Below are 25000 nucleotides of genomic sequence, written 5' to 3'. Positions count from 1 at the left end.
CGTAAACAGTGTGAGTCATTTACTTGATCCCGTTTTGTGTAAATTTCAAAAATAATTCTTTTATATCATTTAAAAGAGCAATCCTGTTTTGTATAAATTTCAAATATAATCCTCTTATATCATTTAAAAGAGCAATCATATTTTGTATAAATTTCAAAAATAAATCTTTATATCACTGAAAAGGGCAATCCTGTTTTGTATAAATTTCAAAAATAATTCTTTTATATCATCTCAAAGAGCAGTCATGTTTTGTATAAATTTCAGATATAATTCTTTTATATATTTAAGAGAGCAATAATATTTTGTACAAATTTCAAATACAATTCTCTTATATAATTTAAAAGAACAATCATGTTTTGTATAAATTTCAAATATAATTCTTTACATCATTTAAGAGAGCGGTCATGTTTTGTATAAATTTTAAAAATAATTCTTTTATATCATTTAAAAGAGCAGTCATGTTTTGTATAAATTTTTAAAATAATTCTTTTATATCATTTAAAAGAGCAGTCATGTTTTGTATAAATTTTAAAAATAATTATTTTATATCATCTAAAAGACCAATCATGTTTTGTATAAATCTAAAGTATTTTCTTGTCTAATATCAGCCAGATAAGTAAGATTCTTCCTAATCGCAGCCATTATAACAAATAACACTGTGATTGACTTACTCGGATATCTGCAATGAAAGCAACACAATATAAACGAAAGATAGGAGAAAGCATTTTCTGATAGAAAAATGGTAAATGTGATGAAAGAAAGGAATGTATAAAAAGAAATTAAGAACACCAAATGATATTGAAGACTCTTAGGGAGACAGGTAATTCATCTTGAATATTCATCGACCCAAATCACTCACGCTGATTATAATCCACAATTGGATCGTTTCATTTCGCATTGTTTAATAGGCTAATGTATTCTCTCTCTCTCTCTCTCTCTCTCTCTCTCTCTCTCTCTCTCTCTCTCTCTCTCTCTCTCTCCCCAGTATCAATTAGGGAGAAAGCGATTCTCTCTCTCTCTCTCTCTCTCTCTCTCTCTCTCTCTCTCTCTCTCTCTCTCTCTCTCTCCAAAGTAAAAAGCAAATATTTGGTACAATGTATTTGGGTTGAGGAAAGACCCATTTGAAAGTTGAGACATTTTTATAAAATATAACTTCATGTTCTCTCTCTCTCTCTCTCTCTCTCTCTCTCTCTCTCTCTCTCTCTCTCTCTCTCTCTCTCTCTCTTTCTCCTCTTTTATAACGTTGATAAAAATGTCAAAATGCAAGAGATCATTTATTCTTGAATGTTTCAGAGAAAATTTTTTTCTCTCTCTCTCAACGCCAATAAAAGAAAGCCAAGCATCCACCCTCTCTCTCTCTCTCTCTCTCTCTCTCTCTCTCTCTCTCTCTCTCTCTCTCTCTCTCTCTCGGGGCAAATGGAGCCTCGAAATCGGCGCTGAAGGATCAAACAGGGACTTAGAAGCAAAATGGCTGCATCTGATTGTTGCTTTCAGTTCCGTAAGAGGAAACAGATTTTGCATTTGTTGCGGATGTCAGCCTCTGATGAAAAGCAATGAGAGCATCACTTTCTGGCGCTTGCTTTTCTTTGCCTTCAGGGGAGAGAGAGAGAGAGAGAGAGAGAGAGAGAGAGAGAGAGAGAGAGAGAGAAATAGGAGAAATAAAGGTAGGACCGGGATCTTAGGTTCGCCAAGAGGCGTGACGCAACTCCGTCCTTCCACATCGGATGCGAAGTGTGAAATCCCTTTCCCTCTCCTTAATGTTACTTAATGTTACTTACTTAATGTTACTTAAGACTTGGCCAAAGACCAGATAACGAACTCAAAAGTCCATCAAGACCTTTAAAGCAACAGAAATATGAATAAATTAAAATTTTATGCGTTTATTATTAAACGTGTCAGAACGCTAGTAAAAGAATTTGCAATGATGAAATATTTACCGAGTAAAGTGTTGGTTTATTTATAAAATGGCAATATTGTACAATTATGCTGGGAATACAGACATATTGCGTCGATTTTTTAAAGCAAAAAAATTGAGTTTTTCAAGATCATTTCATATGCACATGGAATATTTCATTCGCATTATTGTTATCATTCATTTATGAATATGAACAAAACAAATTTTTTCGTATTTTAACTCAAATGTTTTGCAAAGTTATTCGTTTAACATTACGTAATAAAACAAGAAATATGACGTATATTTAATTTGTGTGTGTACATATATATATAATTACATATATATATATACATATATATATATATATATATATATATATATATATATATATATATAATGTGAGTTTAAGTGTGTGTATGTGCAAATTATGTAGCTGTGTGAGAAGAGAGAGAGAGAGAGAAGGCAGAGAGAGAGAGAGAGACAGACAGACAGACAGACAGACAGACAGGGAGACTTTCAAAACCCACCTCCACGCGTTTTCCAAAATGTCAAGGTCACATCCTACAGCTTTTGCATCGTGTTTCATACATGTTTTAAAATCATCCTCTCCTCTTCTCCGCCTCCTCCCTTGCCCTAACGACATTGGGGAACGAAGACCGTTTATTCAAATTCCCTCTCTCTCTCTCTCTCTCTCTCTCTTTTCTCTCTCTCTCTCTCTCTCTCTCTCTCTCTCTCTCTCTCTGGGTATTCTGAGAATGTAAGGCACAAACGCAGAATATTGCGAGTCTCTCACGCCTTTATTCTCCAGTCCATACCTTCCCAATCATCACCTTCTGTCATTCTCCTCTTCATTCTGCTCTTCACACTTCCCCAATCATCACCTTCTGTCATTCTTCTCTTCATCCTGCTCTTCATATTTCCCCCAATCATCAACTTTTGTCATTCTCCTCTTCGTAATTCCCCAATCATCACCTTCTGTCATTCTCCTCTTCATTCTGCTGTTCATACTTCCCCAATCATCACCTTCTGTCATTCTCCTCTTCATTCTGCTGTTCATACTTCCCCCAATCATCACCTGCTATCATTCTCCTCTTCATCCTGCTCTTCATACTTCCCCCAATCATCACCTTCTGTCATTCTCCTCTTCATTCTGCTCTTCATACTTCGCCCAATCATCAACTTCTGTCACCTTCTATCACCTTCCATTATCTCCATTCCTGTTCTCGTCCTTCTTCTTTTACCTCTCTCTCTCCTCTTCTCTCTCTCTCTCTCTCTCTCTCTCTCTCTATCTCTTCTTCATCTTTTCCTTCTCATCTCGTCCTTCTTCTTTTACCTCTCTCTCCCTCTCTCTTTCTCCATCTCTTCTTCCATCTTTTCCTTCTCATCTCGCATTCTCATCTTCGCCTCTATCGTCCCCGCAGGCTAAAATTATTCACGTGCGATTCCTTCGTATTTCTTTCCTGATCTTTATTAACTCATTTTCCTCCCGATTTCGTTCAGCCTCGAAAAATGTTTCATCTCCCTCCCTCTTCCCCTTTCATCTTCTCTTCCCGCAGTCGCCTCTCTATTCCGTTTGGAAGCGTCTCGTCTTTAAATTGTCAAAAGATGCTTTTGCCTGCTTGACTCTTGCTTTTCACAAGCAAAGGACCATTTAAAAAAAAATAGATGTGTCAGAGTGAAAGAGATAACAGAGAGGAGTTGGAGAGTTTTAGCGGGAGAAGCAAAAGACGGAGAAGATAAAAGGGGGAATTCGGAGCAGAAGACGCGAAGGGAATGAAGATAGGGGATAATGAGGTGAAATATTTAGTAGTGGAAAATTGATGCATCATAAAAGCCTGTACTCCATTAGCACTGGTCTCAAAATGCGGGGTACGTGAGGATTAGAATCAGATGCATGGTGTATGTGAGGATTAGAAACAACATTTGAGTATGTGGAAAATTGATGCAAATTCTCATAAAAACCAGACGAATGGGTGTACAGGATTAGAACCAGATGGTCTCAGAACCAGGTGCCTGGTGTATGAGGATTAGAATCAGATGCATGGTGTATGTGAGGATTAGAAACAAATGCTTGAGGTATGCGAGGCTTAGAACCAAATTCTCGATGTATGTGGGGATTAGAACCAGACGAATGGTGTACGTGAGGATTAGAACCAGATGCCTGGTGTACGTGAGGATCAGAACCAGATGCCTGGTGTACGTGAGGATCAGAACCAGATGCCTGGTGTACGTGAGGATTAGAACCAGATGCGTGGCGTATGTGAGGATTAAAACCAGATGCTTAGTGTATGTGAGGATTAGAACCAGATACCTGGTGTACGTGAGGATTAGAACCAGATGCCTGGTGTACGTGAGGATTAGAACCAGATGCGTGGTGTTCGTGAGGATATATATCTTTTATTTCCATGTCTGTCATGAAAAAAAAAACTCAGAAATGACGAATAACGATTCTCACGAGTTTGGCAAGCCCTTTACTCAGCACAGCCTTGATGACTGCCTTAGACATTACTTCAGTCATATTTCCCAATAAAACACGCCCTTCCCCTGTGCATGATAATAGGTAATTTCTTCAACGCTTTTGAAAAATATGAGGCTTTTGTCAAAACTGACGCAACACAAGACCTTGACGGTAACAAGAGAAGTTAGGAAGATTAGAATGGAGAGAAAATAAGACCCAAAAAAGGAGAAATCGTGTATGAAAGAAAACGAACGTGTCCGCTAATGAAACGATGACAAGATGAACGCAACACCGACGAAATCTCCTTTTGACCCAAATTTCCCCCATTGTCTCCTTTTGCATCCAATTAGAATCTTTTTTTCCTTTTTTTTTTTTTAACAACGTCAAGATGAGATTTGATTCAGACCAAGAAAAGACGCCGGGCGAGTTCATTTGGTTCCGCTATAATTGTGGTTCTTCTGCCTTGCTGATAGAAGACGACGTGAGCCCTTGTTGTTATTATTATTATTATTATTATTATTATTATTATTATTATTATTATTATCATTATTATACAATCCCTTTCATCAGAATGAAGAAGTCAGTTTTCAACTCATACATTTTTTCGGAAACTTTCCCATTACAATCACTCATCCATTTCTCTCTCTCTCTCTCTCTCTCTCTCTCTCTCTCTCTCTCTCTCTCTCTCAATAAGCCAACGGCATCCGGCAAAAAACAGGCCTTTCCAAAATTGGAGAACGGCGACAATTCGAACGCAAATACCCATATTGCTGTACGCCATGCTCCTATAACTCTTGCCTCTTCCTATTTTCCTTCAATTTCTTTTTCTTTTTTTTTTTTTTTGAGGACTCGCTGAATTTGAATTCATATTGACGGTTCATCTCCATCACACGCACTGAGACTCAGAGACTCAAAGGACGGAGGAAAATGGTCCTGGGGGAACTGTTCGAATGGCCCGGTGTCGTTTTGAGATGCGTTGTAATCGATTCTCTCTTGGCTTAATTACGGAGTTTTGGATATTGCTGTCTCGTCTACAGTTTTTTTTTTTTTTTTAAATGGGTGTTTTTCATTTTGTAGCAAAAAATCTTATTATATGTTGCTGGTTTTAGTGATAGTGAGAGCTTCATTCGATGGCATCTTGCTGTACAGGATAGCAGAGGTTATTGTGTGTGTGTACATATATATATATATATATATATATATATATATATATATATATATATATATATATATATATATATATATGTGTGTGTGTGTGTGTGTGTGTGTGTGTGTGTGTGTGTGTGTGTGTGTGTGATCTACTGGTCACTTTTTGCAGATACATATGTAATTATAATAGCCACAATGCCCTCTTAACTTCTCGAGTTCTTCGCTATTTTTGGATACGCTTGTCACTACAAAGCCTTAAGATCCAAGTGCAAGAAATCTGAAGCAGTTATTTATATATATATATATATATATATATTTATATATATATATATATATATATAGTTCTTGCGTTTACATATATAGATTGATATATTTGTGTGTTCTTAGTGTGTGAAAGTTTTTAACGTTTCCAGACGCTCAGATCTGCATAAATACAAAGTTCTTAAACGAATACCAACTTGAATAAGTTTTTGGAACACAAATCAATTTGCTACAAGCCACTGAAGGGCAAATCGCAAGACGACCCGTCCTGACCTCCTATACCCGATACCCCCTGCCCCGGGGCAAACAGGAGGACCCAATGATGGCTCATTCCAGACCTGAGAAGGAGATATCGCCTCTCCAGAACTTATGTCAACAGAAGCGTCCTCAGAGTGGATGGCTCTCCCTTCCCCTCCCCCCCCTTCCGCAAACCTCTTCCCCTTCCCCCCCCCAAAAGGCATCTAGACTCCATCCACCTCATGTAGAGAGCGAATTGTGTGTGGTGGACTGTGATTTCGTTCCGGCACTCGCTCGCTCGCTACGACGACGGAGTGGAATGGAGACTTTATTATTATTATTATAACTAGAATTTGTGAGTTTTACATAATTGCGGGGTGAATTTTACCTTGGAATTGGCGTGTTTCTGTTGAGTGAATGTAAATGTTACCTGGAATTTGTGTGTTTTTGTTGAGTGAACTAAATATTATCTGAAATTTGTGTTTTTCTGTTGAGTGAGTAAATATTAACTGGAATTTGCGTGTTTCTGTTGAGTGAATGTAAATATTACCTGGAATTTTAAGTTTCTCCTAAGTGAATGCAAATATTACCTGGAATTTAAAATTTCTCCTAAGTGAATGTAAATATTACCTGGAATTTTAAGTTTCTCCTAAGTGAATGTAAATATTACCTGGAATTTAAAGTTTCTCCTACGTGAAAGTAAATATTGCCTGGAATTTGCATGTTTCTATTGAGTGAGTGCAAATATTACCTGGAATTTGCATGTTTCTGTTGATTGAATGTAAATATTACCTGGAATTTGCTAGTCTCTCATAAGTGCATAGAAGTATTTGGATTTGCGAGTTTCCGCCGAGATTTTATTGTAAGTTGTTTCTGTTTATTTTTATCATCTATTTATCAGCTTTATTTATTAATTCATCCAGGAAATATATTCTATCACTTCTGACGGGAATTATAACAGGGATTCTAACATGGTGTTGATGATTAGGACTGAAAGGAAAACTGTAATAATTTTTTGGCAAAATCATATGCAAATATAGACTCTTCTCCAGGTTCCTGTACCTGAAAGGTACATTAATATTTTATTTTGTATTTCTTTAAGAAATTCCATCCTACCTAAAGTTTCTCTTAAATGAATTTGAATTGATTTTTTCTCATTTCCTAGAAAATTTTATTAGAATTCTTGAGGACCGTGAACTGGTGTCTGATGATTGATTTATATCATTATATGATAATTTCAATGATTCAAATGTAATTATTAGTCAGCTGGTTGTTATGAAGACTGAAATACAGATATTACTTCACCTTCCTAGAACCGCAAACGTAATGAATTATACGAAGAGGCAGATCAAATTATGAATAATGAATAACATCTGTCACACTTGCGACATAATTCGACGCAGTTCGTCGCCGTAATTCTGGTAACGTTATGTAACAGAATCAATGAAGACTTGCGTCATTGTAACATTCGTTTATTTTTATAGAGCTACGGCCTAGCATGCTGAATTTTGAAGTCGTGCCTACTATACAAGACCCTGAGGGGAATATGGGAGGAGAGGCAGGCAATGAAACCCGGCATGGCAGACACACGAGAAGGGTTACGAAGGAGAACGGAATGGAATCCAGAGTTTAGGCCAAAGGTCAAGCGCGGGGGCCTGTGAGGTCATTCAGCGCTGGAAAGGAAATTGAGAGTAGGTGGGTTTGAGAGGCGTAACAGGAGGCAGACATCTCGCAGTTGCATTATGGAATAATCGTTAGGAGAGCGTGGATAGCAAGATGGAGGAAATATGAATGGAGCTTCTTTGTTTGTTAATGCAATTCTGTTTATAAAAATGTATGTTTCTAGTTTCTTTGTTTGTTAATGCAATTAAAGAGAAATGACGTATATGGAGAAAACCTTAAAAAATTTTGTTTATTATTAATAATATGTTTGTATTTATATATATACACACATATATTGTGTGTGTGTGTGTGTGTGTGTGTGTGTGTGTGTGTGTGTGTGTGTGTGTGTGTGGTACCAGCAGCAGGTTTCATCGAAGACAACGAAGCTCGAGAGGGAAATGGAGGTTAGACTTCATTCGTGCAAAACCCTCAAAGCAGGATTTGGAATTTTTCCGCCAAGTTAGTCAAAGCCTTATGCATCACGCTTGCATGCAAGCGCAGTTTCCTCTTACACGATGCTCCAGTGGGAATTTGCCTTAGCTTGGTACACACCCAGACAGAGAGAGAGAGAGAGAGAGAGAGAGAGAGAGAGAGAGAGAGAGAGAGAGAGAGAATGAAACATTAATCTATAAAACTGCAAAATTGATCATTTCTGAATTATTCTTTCTTTTACTCCACTTGAAATGAGAGAGAAAGAGAGAGAGAGAGAGAGAGAGAGAGAGAGAGAGAGAGAGAGAGAGAGAGAGAGAGAGAGAGAAGACATTAATCTATAAAACTGCAAAATTGATCATTTCTGAATTATTCTTTCTTTACTCCAGTTGAAATGAAAGGAAGAGAGAGAGAGAGAGAGAGAGAGAGAGAGAGAGAGAGAGAGAGAGAGAGAGAGAGAGAGGTGAAACATTCTGTTTCCTCTTTTGCTTTCCTAAGGAGCTTGATGACACGCGCTACGCTGCGCTGGAACTCGGCGCTGCCAGTCGTGTCTCCCCTATCCTCCCTATCCCCTAACCCCCCACCCGGGGAGAACAAACAGGTTTGCCAGAGGCGGGTGGATGTGTCATGTCTCCCCTACCCTCCCGATCCCTTACCTACCACGCCCCCACCCGGGGCGGACAAACAGGTTTGCCAGAGGGAGGGTGGATGTGTCATTTCTCCCCTACCCTCCCAATCCCCTACCTACCCAGCCCCAACACGAGGCGGACAAACAAGATCCACTGAGATTTTATTATAGATAACTATGATTATCACCAGTATTACGGCATCGTCTGCATTGCTGCTGTTATCATTTGTCCTATCACCAATGGTGGTGAGAAATTAAGTTTATAAATCATTTCCAATATCTAGAGTAACATAACAGTCCAGACGAATGGATAAATAGAAAATTTAATGTATTCTTCACATCAATCACTTTCAGGAAAGCCTGAATGTCTGAAGGAAAAGTACATGAACAAAATTAAGAGAAATTATGTCAATGAGTGTGCAGTCTGTACTGGCAGAAAATTTGTCTCAGACTGAAGTTTATTACAAAAATCTGAAATTCATGAGAGAGTCTGAATTCAAATGGTAACGATGGTAATATGAACACTACAAAGAAGCCCAAAGCATATCTACGTAAAACGGAGATTCAGTACTTACTTAAACAAGCAACTCCCGGGAGCAACAGCCAACGCGCTACTTGTAGAAGCCTGAAAGTAGAGAAATTCTTAAGTTACCCACAAATAAAGGTACCGTGAACAGGGATAAGAATTGGTAGATAAGAAAAGGAGTAAGAAGTGGAGGAAATTGGAAACGAAGAATTGGACAGATGAGAGAGGCAGGGAAAATGGGATGATAAGATTAATGATGAAAATCCATTTATGGCCTAATATTTGAAAGGAAAAATATCAGGATCAAAATTAGCAACTAAATCATTTTTTTTTTTCTTTTTGCTTTTACAGTTAGCAATAATCACTTTCTTTTATTTTTTTCTTTTACAATTAGCAACTAAATCATTTTTTTAAATCTTTTTGCTTTTAATAATTTTAATACATTTGGGACAAAGGTGGCGTTTTTTAAGTGCAAAGAGAGGGAACTGTTAAAATGAATTAAAGAGAACATCCAGAATATATAATTAAATATTGTTAAAAACGTAGCAGGAAAAATAGCAGAAAACAATATTTAAAATTAATAGAAAGAAAACAATATTCAAAATTAACAGAACGAAGTATAAACAAAAATCAAGATAATGAAAAGGTTGAATACACAATGAAATGAAACATAAATATAAAAAAATCAAGATATCGTTAACATAAAACACTATGATAACCATTATCACCATTCACACTGAACTCCCATTTCAATCTTGCAATCTTTTAAAGACTAAACAAAAAGATTAAACAGAAAGAAAGAGAATAAAGAAAGAGAAGAGCACGAATGAATCCTCTGTCGGCTCAAATTTCCCTTCATCGCCTTACATCCAATTAGAGGCTTTCTTTTTTTTCTCTCTCTTTTTACTTTTTTTTTTTTTTTTTACCAACACAAAAGACGAGATCTCATGATTCCGAGAGAAGACGGCCGTGACTTGGCTGCGTTTTCATTATTCTGTTGCTCTGTCAGTTGCAGAGAGAGCAGATAGCAATGTCTGTTTTATTTTGTTTCATAAGTACCTGCCTGTTTCAGCTGACATGGCTGATTTCTCTCTCTCTCTCTCTCTCTCTCTCTCTCTCTCTCTCTCTCTCTCTCTCTCTCTCTCTCTCTCTCTCTCTAAAATATCTACTTCAGTTTATCTGTTTAAATTGACATGATTGATATATGTATCTCTAAATCTGTCGTTTTACCAATAAAAGGAAAATGACAAATGAATTGTTTCTCTCTCTCTCTCTCTCTCTCTCTCTCTCTCTCTCTCTCTCTCTCTCTCTCTCTCTCTCTAGTATCAATTTCTTTCAGTTTATCTGTCTGTTTAAGTTGACATGAGTGATATATGTGTCTAATTCTGTCGTTTTACCAATAAAAGGAAAATGACAAATAAATGATTTCTCTCTCTCTCTCTCTCTCTCTCTCTCTCTCTCTCTCTCTCTCTCTCTCTCTCTCTCTCTAAAATATATATTCCTTGAAATTTATTTATCTATCTACCAATGAAAGGAAAATAAATGAAAACTGTTCTCTCTCTCTCTCTCTCTCTCTCTCTCTCTCTCTCTCTCTCTCTCTCTCTCTCTCTCTCTCTCAGTCGCTCCTGTTGTGAGGTCGTTTCTGGAGTGGCCCAAAACCCTTTAAAGGGAAAGGGTCCTTAGCGTTCATCTTTTTATTTTTAAGAAGACTCAATGGTCGTGTTATCACCTTCGCGTGGAACATTGGACTGGGCATATTTACGATTGTATTTATCATTATTTTTCAGAGGAATAAGTGTTTTTATGTTCCACTCGCTCGTATCCACTTGTAATACTTTTCCAGCTGATGAGTGTAAGAAGCGATAGAGTATGAAATAAATTTTTTTTTTAAATAGAAAGTGAATATTGAGGCTCTCAGGTGATGTTTATGCATCGGTTTTGAAAAGGTTTAAATGGAGGTGTGTTGAACTGAATACAGAATTTAGGCCAAAGGCCATTCACTAGGACCTATGAGGTCATTCAGCGAAGAAACGGAAATTGACAGTAAAATGTTTGAAAGGTGTAACAGGAGGAAAACCTCAAAGCAGTTGCACTATGAATCAATTGTTAGGAGATGGAAGAAAGAGAATATGAGCGGAGGTACAGTAAAAGGAACGAGAGGGATTGCAGCTAGGGGTCTGAGGAAGGGAAGCGCTAAAGAACCTTAAGTAATGCCTACAGTGCACCGCACGAGGTGCACTGACGGCTCTAGCCCCTTGATGATTGATGATTGGAGGGTGGATGATCAACATACCAATTTGCATCCCTCTAGCCTCAGTAGTTTTGAAGATCTGCGGGCGGACAGAAAAAGTGCGGACAGAATAAAGTGCGGACGGACAGACAAAGCCGACACAATAGTTTTCTTTCCAAAAAACTAAAAAAATAACCTTTACACGTGAAGCTGAAAAAAAGAGGGCAAATAGAACTTAAAACTTACTTAAGCTAAGGTATACTGTACAAAAATGCAGTGTCCTAATTAAATTAAGAGTACGTAAAAGGACAGTTCTGTTATATAATAATAATAATAATAATAATAATAATAATAATAATAATAATAATAATAATAATAATAATAATAATGAGGTACAAAAATAGTCTTAAATTAATAAAAAAGAAAGTTGAAAACTTTAAAATAATAATAATAATAATAATAATAATAATAATAATAATAATAATAATAATAATAATAATAATAATAATAATAATAATAATATCTTTTGGTTACAATTAGCAAGAAATTAATATCCAATATATATATATATATATATATATATATATATATATATATATATATATATATATATATATATATATATATATATATATATATATATATATATATATATATATATATATACTGTATATATATATGTGTATTTGTATCTCTCTTCGATGCAAAATTTGAAATCTGTTATGGTATTTGAAATGTCCATTGTGAGCCTTCATAGTCTCTCTCTCTCTCTCTCTCTCTCTCTCTCTCTCTCTCTCTCTCTCTCTCTCTCTCTCTCTCTCTGTAAGTCAGCAATATCCGGCAAAAAAATAGCTTCCCAGGGGATGAATGCCCGTTTCGACTCTAATTCCTGTTTGTGTGTGTTGCTGGGCCAAATATACGTTTTTCCTTTTCGTTTTGATGGAACTCTGGAATTCTTTTTCCCCCTGAATAATAGTTTAGCCGCGGCGTACTTCCAGATTAAACTCAAAAAGGAAGGGACTATAAACAATGTCTGGGTTTCGCGTTGCTTGGATGATGATATTCTCTCTCTCTCTCTCTCTCTCTCTCTCTCTCTCTCTCTCTCTCTCTCTCTCTCTCTCTCTCTTTAGCACACGGATTCATAGACACTCCCGATGGTCGTTTGTCTTTTTGATTTTCGTCTAGAACGGTTTTTTTAATCACTGTCAAATTTCAAGAACGTCGATAAACAAATATACACATGTATTTTAAGTCTGCAAATGCGGTTTTTACCTGGAAATGTCGCTTATCATCAGTTTTAACATATATGTGTGTGTGTGTGCATGTATATATGTGTGTGAGTGTGTGTGTGTGTATGTGTACGAGTATCTGTCTGCCTGTGTAATAGAAACACACATAGGATCAATAAACGTCTAAAATAATAAACGCAGCTATTATACAAGTTCATATCGATAACCTACCAAGCATTCCCATGATGGCAGTTATATATATATATATATATATATATATATATATATATATATATATATATATATATACATATATAATGTGTATACATACAACACGAAATAAACATTCACAATCAATACACAAACAACATCAACAAACAACCACGTTGGTCCATTCCCTCATCAATGCCCCATCAAGCGGCCTAATGCCAGCGACTTCCTCTTGACCTTCGCCACTTTCCAGGACAAAGAGAGCCCTCTGGGTCATTCCAGACCTGGGTTCTAGATATCGCCTCTCCAGAACCAATGTAAACAGAGGTGTCCGAGGAGTAGCAGACTGGACCGTTCTGGATCTTTAGCTTAGTACGCCTCACGTTCCAGCGAATTATGGAATAGACCTTCAATTCCAGCACTGACTGAGAAGAAGAGGGAATTTGGAAGAGACCTGCATTCCAGCACTGACTGAGAAGAAGAGGGAATTTGGAATAGACCTTCAATTCCAGCATTGACTGAGAAGAAGAGGGAATTTGGAATAGACCTTCAATTCCAGCACTGACTGAGAAGAAGAGGGAATTTGGAGTAGACCTGCATTCCAGCACTGACTGAGAAGAAGAGGGAATTTGGAGTAGACCTGCATTCCAGCACTGACTGAGAAGAAGAGGGAATTTGGAGTAGACCTGCATTCCAGCACTGACTGAGAAGAAGAGGGAATTTGGAGTAGACCTGCATTCCAGCACTGACTGAGAAGAAGAGGGAACTTGAAGACCTGCATTCCAGCACTGACTGAAAGAAGAGGGAACTTGGAAGAACCTGCATTCCAGCACTGACTGAGAAGAAGAGGAATTTGAGTAGACCTGCATTCCAGCACTGACTGAGAAGAAGGGAATTTGGAGAGACCTGCATTCAGCACTGACTGAGAAGAAGAGGGAATTTGAATAGACCTGCATTCCAGCACTGACTGAGAAGAAGAGGAATTTGGACCTGCATTCCAGCACTGACTGAGAAGAAGCAATAGACCTGCATTCCAGCACTGACTGAGAAGAAGAGGAATTTGGAAGAGACCTGCATTCAGCACTGACTGATTCTTTGGAATAGACCTGCATTCCAGCACTGACTGAGAAGAAGAGGGAATTTAGACCTGCATTCCAGCACTGACTGAGAAGAAGAGGAATTTGGAAGACACCTCATGCACTGACTGAAAGAAGAGGGAATTTGGAATTTGGAAGAGACCTGCATTCCAGCACTGACTGAGAAGAAGAGGGAATTTGGAGTAGACCTGCATTCCAGCACTGACTGAGAAGAAGAGGGAATTTGAGAGTATTCAGAGACCTGCATTCCAGCACTGACTGAGAAGAAGAGGGAATTTGGAGTAGACCTGCATTCCAGCACTGACTGAGAAGAAGAGGGAACTTGGGAGAGACCTGCATTCCAGCACTGACTGAGAAGAAGAGGGAACTTGGAAGACACCTGCATTCCAGCACTGACTGAGAAGAAGAGGGAATTTGGAGTAGACCTGCATTCTAGCACTGACTGAGAAGAAGAGGGAATTTGGAAGAGACCTGCATTCCAGCACTGACTGAGAAGAAGAGGGAATTTGGAAGACACCTCATTCAGCACTGACTGAATTTGGAAGAGACCTGCATTCCAGCACTGACTGAGAAGAAGAGGGAATTTGGAAGAGACCTGCATTCCAGCACTGACTGAGAAGAAGAGGGAATTTGGAAGAGACCTGCATTCCAGCACTGACTGAGAAGAAGAGGGAATTTGGAAGAGACCTGCATTCCAGCACTGACTGAGAAGAAGAGGGAATTTGGTAGACCATCCATTCCAGCACTGACTGAGAAAAGAGGGAATTTGAAGAGACCTGCATTCCAGCACTGACTGAGAAGAAGAAGCGGGAATTTGGAATAGACCTTTCCAGCACTGACTGAGAAGAAGAGGGAATTTGGAATAGACCTTCATTCCAGCACTGACTGAGAAGAAGAGGGAATTTGGAATAGACCTTCATTCCAGCACTGACTGAGAAGAAGAGGGAATTTGGAATAGACCTTCATTCCAGCACTGACTGAGAAGAAGAGGGAATTTGTCGATTGTGGCTTTTGTCCTAAAGACTGCCATCAGGAAAGGACTGGGCATGTATTCAAAAGCACTAATTCTGTTTTAGTTTTCTGTAAAGAAAACTATTGGTCGGCTTTGTCTTACTCACACTTTTTTCTGTCCGCACTTATTCTGTCCGCCAGATCTTAAAATATACCTATTGACATCCACCTCCAATCATCAAACATACCAAATTGCAATTTAAGGTTAAAGTTAGCCATAATCGTGCTTCTGGCAACGATATAGGATAGGCCATCACCGGGCAGTGGTTAAATTTACACGGGTCGCGGGTCACACAGCATTATACCTAGACCACCGAAAGAAAGGTCTATTTTCGGTGGCCTTGATTATACGGTGTAGCGGCCGTACGGAATACTCGATTGCGCCGAAGAAACTTCAGCGCATTTTTTACTTGTTGCTATTAGATGAAACTAAATGTCCTATAGACAAGAATATTATAGTTGATGCAAATTTTCAAGAATGCGTTATTCAATAAAACTATTTTTGTGTTGCAAGACCCTTCCATCATTTAGGTCTGAAGCTATTCTGTGCTTTTCTTTATATAGACAAATATCCTTAAACGGTACCAAAAATTAAATAAATAAATGCTTTTTGGGGTATAGTATTCAATGCACTTAATCATTTAAGAATACATGATAGCGTGATTCAGTCCTTTTTTATTTATAAATATGACATCTTTTTATATTTAAAATAACTCGGTACCATGGCATGTCTATGAGGCTTGTAGAGTGTCTTACCAATTCTCTCTCTCTCTCTCTCTCTCTCTCTCTCTCTCTCTCTCTCTCTCTCTCTCTCTCTCTCTCTCTCAATTGATTTAGAATATAATCAACTGATTTAAAATAAAACTTTAACATAAAACGTTTTGGATAATATAATACTACGCTCTGTCTCTCTCTCTCTCTCTCTCTCTCTCTCTCTCTCTCTCTCTCTCTCTCTGTTGGCCCCCTTATTTCGAGACACCGTCACCTCCATTGTTGAAACTCGGCTGAAGAGAACTGTAAACAACTGCTATCTCCTTCCACAGTCCTTAGCCATGGCACTATCATATGGGCAAACAGTATCTCTCTCTCTCTCTCTCTCTCTCTCTCTCTCTCTCTCTCTCTCTCTCTCTCTCTCTCTCTCTCTCTCTCTCTCTTTTATCTGTCTGTCTATAAATCTTTCTCTATCCTGAGAAATTCGAAGCAATTTTGTCATCCGATTTGAAAATACCAGTTCAAGATTTCTCTCTCTCTCTCTCTCTCTCTCTCTCTCTCTCTCTCTCTCTCTCTCTCTCTCTTTATCTGTCTGTCTATATATCTTTCTCTATCCTGAGAAATTCGAAGCAATTTTGTCATTCGATTTGAAATACCAGTTCAAGATTTCTCTCTCTCTCTCTCTCTCTCTCTCTCTCTCTCTCTCTCTCTCTCTCTCTCTCTCTCTCTCTCTCTCTCTCTCTCTCTCCAAAACGTGTCTAACATATGTTTAACATATGTTAAAGTAACAAGTACGCGAATCCCACCAATTGACAGGGGCGAATTCCACGAGTCACACCAAATCGACAGATCGAATTCCAGGAATCACACCAATTGACAGGGCAAATTCCACGAATCACACTAATTGTCAGGGAAAATTCCACGAATCACACCAATTGACAGAGCGAATTCCACGAATCACACCAGTTGACAGGGCGAATTCCACGAATCACACCAAATCGACAGATCGAATTCCACGAATCACACCAATTGACAGGGCGAATTCCGTGAATCACGCTAATTGACAGGGTCGAATTCCGTGAATCACACTAATTGACGGGGCGAATTCCGTGAATCACACTAGTTGACAGGGGCGAATTCCGCGAATCACACCAACTGACAGGGGGCGAATTCCACGAATCACACCAATTGACAGGGGCGAATTCCACGAATCACACCAGTTGACAGGGGCAAATTCCACGAATCACACCAACTGACAGGGCAAATTCCACGAATCACACCCAACTGACAGGGGCAAATTCCACGAATCACACCAACTAACAGGGCAAATTCCACGAATCACACCAACTGACAGGGGGCGAATTCCACGAATCACACCAACTGACAGGAACAAATTCCACGAATCACACAGATTGCCAGAAGGCGAATTCCACGAATCACACCAACTGACAGGGGGGCGAATTCCGCGAATCACACCTCCACGAATCACACCAACCGACAGGGGCGAATCCCACGAATCTCGCCCTCGAGCCCCTCCGAGGCTGAGCATTGTGGCGAGCTGCGTCTCCGGCTCCTCTCTCCTGAAGGCAATCATCGATTCTTCCGCACGGCCGGGCACGGAAAGGTTTTGGGTCCCGCAAATGCCCCGAGAGACAGGGAGAGACATCAGTCCGAATCACCATGTTAATAGCAGGACGGTGGAGGTACTACTCCGCAGGGCATTCGATTTGGTAAAGAGGGCTTCAGAATTTGTAAAAGCACTTTATGAAAAATAAAAGTAAAAATTAAAAAATTAAAATATGGACGCCGAGGTAAGTAAATATAATGGGGGTTTAAAAACTCAACTCAATTAGATTTGGTGAAGGAAAGAGAATATTTATTTTGTCAGAATTTATAAACAAAAAAATAAAAATCTGCGTAAAAAATAAAACTAAAAATTTAAAAAAAAATTAAAAAAATTAAAAATATGGACAATTAAACAAATAAAATACAATAAAATAAAATAATAAAATATACAAATAAAATAAATTAAAACAAAAATATAAAAAATAAAATTGAACTAACCTCAATTAGATTAAATTTATTGGTGGTTAGAGAAAGAGAATATTTATTTTGTCGCTTACAGATATGAAAGTGAATAAAATAAACGCATAAACGCATCAAAACTTATAGTTTTCCATAGATGATTTTTGACAGACAAACGTCGAGAAAATAAATGCATTTAGGGACTAAGGAGCTTTCAGAAAGCTTTCCATATCAGTTATTATCAGTCATAAAAATACCTTCAAATAATTCGTTTGATTCTTAATTTGATTTGGTCACCTGTCAGTCACTATGTCATAAACAGTCCAAATTAGAGATTTAATGAATGAGAAGTCTTTAGATAATAATATGTGTAATCACAGTGACTCCGAAATAATGCTCCAAGCGCCGATTGTCTAACGGGCTCTGAAAGACAACTGAATAAAAGTGAACACGACGAAGATTTTAAAGGAAACGGAACGGAATATTGAGTTTGGACCAAAGGCCAAGCACTGGGACCTATCAGGTCATTCAGCGCTGGAAAGGAAATGGAGAGTAGGTTGGTTTGAGAGGTGAAACAGGATGAAAACCTCAAAGCAGTTGCACTTTGCAACAACTGTTAGGAGAGGCTGGATAGCAAGATGGAAAAAAAATAATATAAATGGAGGTACAGTAAAAGGAATGAAAGGGGTTGCAGCTAGGAGCCTACGGAAGGGACGCTGCAAAGAACCTTTGGTAATGCCTACAGTGCACCCTGTGAAGTGTTACGATATTGACGAAGGCAGATGGATTCTTCGAATACTCTAACAGACAGGTTAGGCGACGACACTGGCATAAAATTTTGATAAAATATTCATTAGAATAAAAGGTTAGTTTCTTATTATGGGACTAGAACGTCTCCCTACTCCGTTCCACACTTCAGGATGAGATTAGAGGGTCTGAGTAGTGATTCTTGTTGTATGTAGCACAGCTTGAGAATGTTACCACTGTGTATTTTTATTTTAACACCGTATATATTTGTGATTTTGATTGGTAGAAGGCACAGTGTATATTGGAAATAGAGATTATTATTATTATTATTATTATTATTATTATTATTATTATTATTATTATTATTATTATTATTATTATTATTATCATTATTATTGGTGGTGGTGTTTCTCCAGGATTACTTCAATGCAAGGAAACCAGACTTCAGAGTTCAGCAACTGTTTTCTCAATCTTTGGAATTTCCTCCTACTTTTGCTTTCCCTAACACAAAACCTCGTCAAGATGTGGCAACAAAGGACAATTAGCCTGACGGTCCATGTGCCCTCTGCCCTTGTAAATAGGTAAAACAGCTTTTAGCCCAAACGTCCGATTTAAGTGTACAAAAAGGGCAGAGATTTCTAAATGCATAATCTAGATCTTCTTTCGGAGATGGCTGTAGACACTGGGTATGTATACAATGTCGAAGTGTCTGTCGATGTGCAATCTAGTTAGAGTCCCCTGGGAGAGGGGAGAGGAAGGTTGGGGGAAGGGGGGGAGCGGGGAGGGGTCTCCTATCTTAGGTGACGAGTCGTCATACTCCAATTTTCACCCAATATTTGTGAGAGTGGTCCTCTTCTTCGTGAATCTCAAGAGAGAACGCGACTGTGTCAATAACATTCGTCAAGCTTTCGATTTTCCCATCTCTCTCTCTCTCTCTCTCTCTCTCTCTCCTCTCTCTCTCTCTCTCTCTCTCTCTCTCTCTCACTACACGAGCATGCACACTTGTACTTCTGAATACTTCTTTAATTATTTTGTATTCATTCTGTAATCCCCCAATTTCATTGCCACTTTCAAGTTTTAATTCGTTTATGTATGTATGTATCTATGTATGTATGTATGTATGGATGTATATATATATATGTATATATAAATATATATATATATATATAATTTATATATACAGTATATATATATTTATATATATATATATATATATATATATACAGTATATATATACATATATATTTATTTATTTATAATATATATATATACATATATACAATATATATACAGTATATACAAATAATACATATAGGTTTGTGTGGCTACATATAAGCACATCCTTTTTGTCTGAAAAAGAGAAAAAAAGAAAATCCTAGTATCCGAACACAGAAACACAATGACCAAGGAGTGTGTGCAATCCCTTGGAAAAAAAAAAGGATCACGATTGGGACATCCTATAAGGCCATCCTATTACGTCATTCTGATATGTGGGACGAAGTTAGGAACCATCGAGTTTCGACAAACACTCAGGTCTTCCACTTCCATGAATTTTATATCAGCGTCATCAGATCCAGTTAATGGGCCAAAAGAAGAAGAAGAAGAAGAAGAAGAAGAAGAAGAAGAAGAAGAAGAAGAAGAAGAAGAAGAAGAAGAAGAAGAAGAAGAAGCGCATTCCGTACCTGAGGAAGATGGGCAGTGAATCGAATTAGTCGAAATTGGGATGACGTGACGTCACAGGCGAGTGGTATAGGTCGATTGTTTACTGAATTATAAGTGGTCTGGGTTTATATATATATATATATATATATATATATATATATATATATATATATATATATATATATATATATATATATATATATATATATATACATATATATACATATTCATAAACGAATTAACACTTGAAATTGGCAATGAAATTGGGGATTGTAGAATAAATGAGAAATAATAAAAGAAATATTCAGAAATGCAAATGTGTATATAGCCTATATATAAATAAATATATATATATAATTTATATATACATACACAACATATAATATATATATACATATACATCTACATATACACGCAGTACAAAAAAACCATTTAATGACAAAAAATACGAATCTCACTCAACACTGGCTACTTATTGCCAAACACTGTTGCCAAAACGCACCAGAAATTGCGCTCGTGTGACGGACTCAAACTCCAGGAGTCTAAAGGTTTATCGTCAGCTCCTGACTGGATGAGGAAGGAGGTCCTCATATTTCCTCCTCTCTTCCTTTGAGGATTTAATTAAACCCTTAGATCCCTCCTCTTCGTTAGCGAGGCGAATTAAAAACACACGCAAAAAAAATGGAGACATTATTTATCGTGTTACAAATAAATGCGTCATATGATGCTACAAAAAAAAAGCGAAATATCTTTTTCATTTATAAAATTCTGTCCTTTTGCGTGTAATAAAGCCGGTGGGGTTTTTTCGAAATTAAAGAAATATATATAACTTTACTTAATTTTTTCCTGAATATGATTCTATACGCCGAAACTAAAATAAAATAGTTAAAACTACTTTTTTTCTTAATATGACTCTATACGACGAAACTAAAATAAAAAATGTTATTTCATTAAGACTTCTGCATTTGGTAAATCACTCAAAACAGTATTTTGCTCTGATGAAAAACATTACTTCTGCACACACAGCCATTTCTCGATTATCACGTATTTTGAATAAGGAACGATTTTGTATATTAATTTTTTTGTATATTAATTTTTTTTATAAAGATAATCACATTTTAATCCTTGGAGCGAGATGATACTCGTAATAAAATCGCTTCCGAGAGATCTTTCTAGTTGATATATATTGCGGTTTTGTTTGTTTATTAAGTATCGTTCATTCGTCTGTAAATAAATAACTATATATATATATATATATATATATATATATATATATATATATATATATATATATATATATATATATATATAATATATATATATATATATATAAAAACATATACTGTAAATGTATATATATATATATATATATATATATATATATATATATATATATATATATATATATATATATATATACATATATATATATATATACATACACGTATCATCATACAGCGATCTAGCGTATCATCAGACCGAAGTAAACCTAAATTAGACCTCGAAAAATTAAATTAATCCTAATCCCCAGAACGAAGCGCAATAAATCCTAACCAATCCTTTCAGCGGTGGCTCCAACAAATCCTAACATCCTGTACTTCACTACATCTGCATTTTTCATCTCCCGCAAAAAAAAAAAAAAAAACTCACGTCAAATGAGATAAGTAAACAAAAAAATTCTTCCTACTTAACTTTATTTGCCGTCATAAACATATTTCAACTTTTTTTTGTGTGTGGTTTTTTTTTTTTTTGGTTTGGTAATTAGCTGCAGAGTCCAAAGGGATTATGGGAGCTTGATGTAATGTTTTTCGTTCTGATGGGTTTTTAGTTTTTTTTTTTTTTTTACTTTCAAAATTTTCTTAACATGTTTGAATTTACTCTCTCTCTCTCTCTACTCTCTCTCTCTGTTGAGGTGTTTTTTAAGGAAGTTCTGAAGTGTTTATATTTGAATGTAAAGTTAAATGAACGATTTATTCGCGACATTATTATTATTATTATTATTATTATTATTATTATTATTATTATTATTATTATTATTATTATTATTATTATTATTATTATTATTATTATTATTATTATTTTTATTTTTATTTTTATTATTAATATTATTATATTCTTTGCCTGATTTTTTTATTGAATGTGTTTGCAGAGCTTTTAAAATCGCCATTAAGAATGTCGATATGCGGTTAGGTTAAGAGATTGAAACTGTAAATTGTAACAGAGAATCTGATTACTGACAGTGGACGCTTGTTCTGTTTATATATACATATATATATATATATATATATATATATATACATATATATATATTGTATGTGTATGTATATATACATATATTTATAAATTTATTCGTGTGTATGTGTTCATGTGTGCAAATCGTTTAAATATACTTGATACAGGGCAATACCATCCAATATAACTAATCTTGTATATTTCATAAATAACCACCACTCTGTATAAATAGATGAATTTATAAAAGAGAGAACAGCTGATTGTCAAGCGATAAAAATCTAAATGGAAGACTCATATAGCATAATATTGTCTTCCTCTCTCCATTTTCCTCTCCTTCTTCTTCTTCTTCTTCTTCTTCTTCTTCTTCTTCACATTGGTCCACCTCCCGTTTTTCTTCTTCTCCTTTACTTTCTCCTGTCTTCTCATTTATGTCTTCACTTTTTTTTTTATTCCATTCCTTCTCGTTCTTTCCATTCTTCTCCCTGACACCTATCTTCACTTTTCGTCATATTTCCGCGTTTTATTTCATTCGCCCCTTTTTCGATATTTTCTCTCTCTCTCTCTCTCTCTCTCTCTCTCTCTCTCTCTCTCTCTCTCTCTCTCTCTCTCTCTCTTCTTTGGCAGTTGAAACAAATGGTTCGCAGGGAAAGATTTCCATGCATCATGTGAACCTTTTCTGTCCCATTTTGCAGAGGAGAGAGAGAGAGAGAGAGAGAGAGAGAGAGAGAGAGAGAGAGAGAGAGGTGCTAGTAAAAGAAACGATGAAGTTTTATGTCAGAAAGAAAGCACTTGGAAAATTTTCAATCGAAAATAAGTCAAGAAAATGAAGGACAATTTCTAGGAGCTGAGACTCTCTCTCTCTCTCTCTCTCTCTCTCTCTCTCTCTCTCTCTCTTCTCTCTCTCTCTCTCACTTTACTCTCTTTCTATCTATCTATCTATCTATCTATCTATAAATTTCACTTAGACACACACACACACAAACACCCATTTTACTATCTCATTATCTAACTATCCATAAATTTCAGAATGACTATTAGAGTAAGTCATATATATATATATATATATATATATATATATATATATATATATATATATATATACATGTATATATATGTGTGTGTGTGTGTGTATGTACAGATACTGATTATTCTTTAAAAAGCAAGCAAATATAACCTTTAATACGGCCGTTTCTGCAAAACAGACACAAAATAAAATATAGTATTTAAGACGCTACAAAAACAAGCAGAACACGAAACGAATTTCTTTTATGTGTTGTTACACGTGCTCAGTTGGGTATGCAATGTTTCAAATCATTCTGGACAGAAGTTGTAAAGATTTCGATATAATAAAAACTAACTTAAATCAGGAACCAGAGAATTAGCTCTATGGAATCAATTCGAAAATAAAAAATATCTCAAATCTGGAATCATAGAACTACATAGCTCTATGGAATCGCTTCGAAAATAAACAAAAAAAAAACTTAAATCCGGAACCACAGAACTAGCCCTATGGATTCACTTCGAAAAAAAAAAAAAAAATAAAATCTCAAATCTGGAACCACAGAACTACATAGCTCTATGGAATCACTTCGAAAATAATAATCACATCATTAAAAAGAAATTACCTGCAAAAAAAAAATACATAAAAAAAAAAATATAAAAATAATAGTTAAAACAAAGGCTATTTTTTTAAGTCACCTTCCTCGTGAGATAAATATTTCTCTTGAGTCTCCCGAGGTAGAAATTCTCTTCCCGTTCCATCTTTGACTACTGGATCGTTTTCGACCAAATTTTTTTTTTTTTTTTTAGCGTTAGTTTTCGGTTCGGTATTTCTGAGTGGTTTTGCAGTGAGTTTTTTCTTCTTTTTTTATATGCTCGATTGGATCTGAAGGTATATTGCTTTTTTCGTTTTTTTTTTTTTTGATTTATTTTTAAGAGCTTGGATGTTTCATTTTTATAGAGCTAGAATTTATATTTTATATATTATTATATATATATATTATATATATATATATATTATATATGTATACATATAAATATATATATGTTTGTATATATATACATATATATATGTATATATATATATATATATATATATATATATATATATATATATATATATATATATATATATATATATATATAATAATCAAGATGACACTAAATCCTCACATTAACTTTACTGTTGTCACGTGTCCGAATGTTTGGATAAACATACCTAAACGCAACCAAATCAAATATCGCTATAAAAATGTCATTATAAAGTACATGATCAGCTATGTAAAAATAATTAACAAGAACTTTTTTTAGTAGTTACGATTACATTACCTTACAACTCTCCGGGCTCAAATGTCACTGGATTATGTTCGAAGAATGAAATTTAAAATTGGTAAGTGAAAGAGTTAAAATTGGTAAGTGAAAGAGTTAAAAATTAGTAGGTGAAAGAGTTAAAATTGGTAAGTGAAAGAGTTAAAAATTGGTAAGTGAAAGAGTTAAAAATTAGTAGGTGAAAGAGTTAAAATTGGTAAGTGAAAGAGTTAAAAATTAGTAGGTGAAAGAGTTAAAACTGGCAAGTGAAAGAGTTAAAATTGTTAAGTGAAAG

At 36.0% G+C, this 25000-nt stretch overlaps 1 long non-coding RNA gene across 1 annotated transcript in view; it reads right to left on the bottom strand.

The window, feature by feature from the left end:
* LOC136854962 (uncharacterized) overlaps positions 1-25000 on the bottom strand; it is a 190236-nt gene that overhangs the window by 117514 nt on the left and 47722 nt on the right. Inside the window, exon 2 of the long non-coding RNA XR_010857842.1 lies at positions 9294-9343. This is a non-coding gene — a long non-coding RNA (uncharacterized lncRNA). The remainder of the gene's footprint in view (positions 1-9293; positions 9344-25000) is intronic.

This window comes from Macrobrachium rosenbergii, chromosome 30 (assembly GCF_040412425.1).
Source record: "Macrobrachium rosenbergii isolate ZJJX-2024 chromosome 30, ASM4041242v1, whole genome shotgun sequence".
In the NCBI taxonomy this organism is placed as follows: domain Eukaryota; kingdom Metazoa; phylum Arthropoda; class Malacostraca; order Decapoda; family Palaemonidae; genus Macrobrachium; species Macrobrachium rosenbergii.
This window is presented reverse-complemented; position numbering and strand designations above follow the sequence as displayed.